Source organism: Lucilia cuprina, chromosome 6 (assembly GCF_022045245.1).
Source record: "Lucilia cuprina isolate Lc7/37 chromosome 6, ASM2204524v1, whole genome shotgun sequence".
NCBI lineage: Eukaryota > Metazoa > Arthropoda > Insecta > Diptera > Calliphoridae > Lucilia > Lucilia cuprina.
Genome location: NC_060954.1, coordinates 49,644,462 through 49,648,109, shown reverse-complemented (window position 1 = coordinate 49,648,109; position 3,648 = coordinate 49,644,462).

The window sequence follows — 3,648 nt, the reverse complement described above, 5'->3', positions numbered from 1 at the left end:
GTCTAGTCTATAGTCTAGTCTATAGTCTAGTCTATAGTCTAGTCTATAGTCTAGTCTATAGTCTAGTCTATAGTCTAGTCTATAGTCTAGTCTATAGTTTAGTTTATGGTCTATTATTAGTCGTAATCTAGTCTATGACCTAGTCTACAGTCAAGTCTATCCACTAGTATATAACTTAGTATTAAAACATATTTTATTGACAAACCCCATATTAGATTTTGTTTTAAAGCTATAAGTTCGTTCGCCGATAGCTGGCTGTGTTGTGTGTGGAACCCATATGAACCAATTACCATATTAGCTTACATCATACGCACATTCTCCTCTATTAAACAAGGCTTTAAACCGAAAATAGTTGTTTATAAGTAAAAATTACTTGACATACATATAAACTATAAAAAAATAGACAAACACACAAACTCTCTTACCGAAGCAATTTTAATCTACACCTTTTTAAACATTCAAACGTGAAAATATACATAATACCCTGTAGCTCTGAGAACTAGTTTCAAATTAAGAGAAGTAAAAACAACTTGAGGAACTTTTTGCACTTAACTGACCCATGTAACCATAACTGGTTGTAGTGCAAAATGAGACCCAATTGACTTTGGAAATTTAAAATCCGATTCTCTCTAATTTGTATTCACATTTAAATACTTCAAAACTGCCGGGTCTATGAAACTATAAAAATCAATACATATGAAAATACATACAAATAGTTATTTCTTGGTATCTAATACAAAGTCATACTTTAAAGATACAAAATCTCCACTTTGCAAAAATATACGTAAAAATTTATTTAAAATCGAATTTTTTGCGACAATTACTCATTTTACATAAAATTGATTATAGAGTATTTGCATTTGAATTGAAATTGAAATTAAAACCTGTTGGTTTGCCCCGTGTCTGCGTTTATAATCAAACTAAGTATTGAACGCATAAAATTATTATTTCAAATTGTTATTCGCACTATTACTAAATGTTTGTTGTTGGATTCCTCATGTTTTAGTTACTCGACCCACCGGTTGATAAAAATTTGTTGTGTGTAGTTGAAAAATGTTTTAACAAAATTGTGGTTTAAAAAAAAAAAAGAAACAAAAGTGGGTGTTCAAACGTGTTATCTCTAAGAAATTTCGTGAACTATAACGATTAAGTAGTTTTTTGCACGTTAAAGGGTTTTTGACAAACTTGCTTGAGAAATTTATAAGTAATTTTTTTTGTATGGAAAAAGTCAAGCTCAGTGTCTTTTCCAAAATTAAACTATACATCAGATTACAGTCTGTGCTTTAGATCAGAACATACTATAAGAAACGGTCTTCCATCTCCTCTGTGAATGCCCTGCTCTAGCCAGAATCCGCTTGCTTACCAATCACTTCATATCTAACCTTGGTGAGATTCCTGATTTTTATCCTCAAATCTATAGTCTGAACTATAGAATAGATTATAGTTTGGGCTATAGGCCAGACTGTAGTTTGAACTATACATTAGACTATATATTCGTCTATAGACTAGACTATAGTCTGGACTATAAACTAGACTATAGTCAGGAATACTACTAGACTATTGTCAGGACTTTAGACTATACTGTAGTCTATGCTGTAGTCTATGCTATAGTCTGGGCTATAGACTAGGCTGTAGTAAAAGCTATAAACTAGACTTTAGTCTGAACTATAGACTTGAAAATGGTCAGTACTATATACTAGACTATAGTCTGGACTAAAGACTATGGACTTGAAACTAGACAATAGTCAGGACTAAAGGCTTGACTATATTATCGACTATAGTCTGGACTATAGACAACACTAGAGTATTGTCTGAATTATAGACTAGAATGGACTATAGTGTGGAATATAGAATAGACTATATCCTAGACTACATAATAGACTATAGTCTGGATTATAGACTAGACTATAGTCTGGACTATAGATTACACTATAGTCTGGACTATAGACTAGACTATAGTCAGTACTATATACTAGACTATAGTCTGGACTAAAGACTAGACCATAGTATGGACTTGAAACTAGACAATAGTCTGGACTATAGACTAGATTATAGTCTAGACAATAGTCTGGACTATAGACTAGACTATAGTCTGGACTTTAGACTAGACTATAGTCTGTATTACATACTAGAATAGACTATATTATGGACTACAGATTAAACTATAGTCTGGACTATAGACTAGACTATGATATGGACGAAGGATTAGACCATATTTTGGACTATATATCGTCATGACTTTAGACTATATTATAATCTGGATAATCTATATAAGACTTGACTATAGTCTGGATTATAGGCTAGACTGTAGTCAGGACTATATACTAGACTATAATCTGGACTCTAGACTAGACTATAGTTTGGACTATAGACTAAACTATATTTTGGACTGTAAGTTTGACTGTAATGTGGACTAGAGACTAAACTATAGTCTGGAATATAGAATAAACTACGGTCTGGATAGATTAAACTGTAGTCTGGACTTAATATTAAACTATTTTGAACTGTAGACTATAGCCTGGACTTCAAACTAGACTATAGTTTGGAGTGTAGACTAAACTATATTCTAAACTGTAGACTAAACTATTGTCTAGACTATTTACCGGACTATAGATTGGACTATAGCATAAACAAAGTGAACTAAAGAGTAGATTAGACTACAGTTGGGACTACCAAATGGATCTTAGACTGAACTATAGAATATAACAAATTCCCAAACTATTTTAACAACTTTTTCACTTGTAGACTATCAACAAACAAAATAATTACCTTGGATTTGAATGAAATTATAAATTTGCAGAAAAAAATCATATCTGTTTTTTAACAAAATCACTATGTCTTAAGGCTATGAGTCAGTTAATCATAATATACTTATAGATACATATATTTTGGGGGCGATTTTAATATACTTTCACAATACTACTACTACTACTTGTAAAACAATTATTATTAATTTTTTATTTCTTTTTGCTTTCGAAATTTATATTTTTTGTTATTAATTATGTGTTCTATACGATGTGATGTTTGATCAAGGCAAAATTATTGAATGAATAAAACAAATAAATAAAAGTAACGCAAAAAAAAATAAATCAAATGAAATATCTTAATGATTGATATTATGCAATAATTTATCATTATTATTGAGAAAAGACAATAAAAGAGAAATAAACATTGGTTCAAGTGTATTGCGCAGACATCAAGTCTGTGTAGTTTCAATGAAGTTGGAAAATATAGAAAAAATTTAAACGATTAAAAATATAGTTTAAGATATTATTTATAAATAATAACATCTAAGGATCCTCACATATTAGATCAAGTCTATTGTCCCTATATAGTTTACAAAACGACAAACTAGTCGCTGGTACTCAATATACCTCCCCACCAGTATAAGTGATTCCCATACAATACATGTTTATAAATCTCAAAAAAGGCTGATAAGTCCAACCAACCTACACCTTGATTATGCGGAAATATATAAATCTTAATAAAATGTATTTAAAATCTTATTTTGAGAATTGGTTACAAAAACATTTGCATATGTAATAAATACAAAATTTTCCAACATTTTTTTGAAAATCAAAAATTTTTCACCTTATACCAGTTTGTGACTCAAAACATACTTATAAATATTTATTAGCTAATTAATAC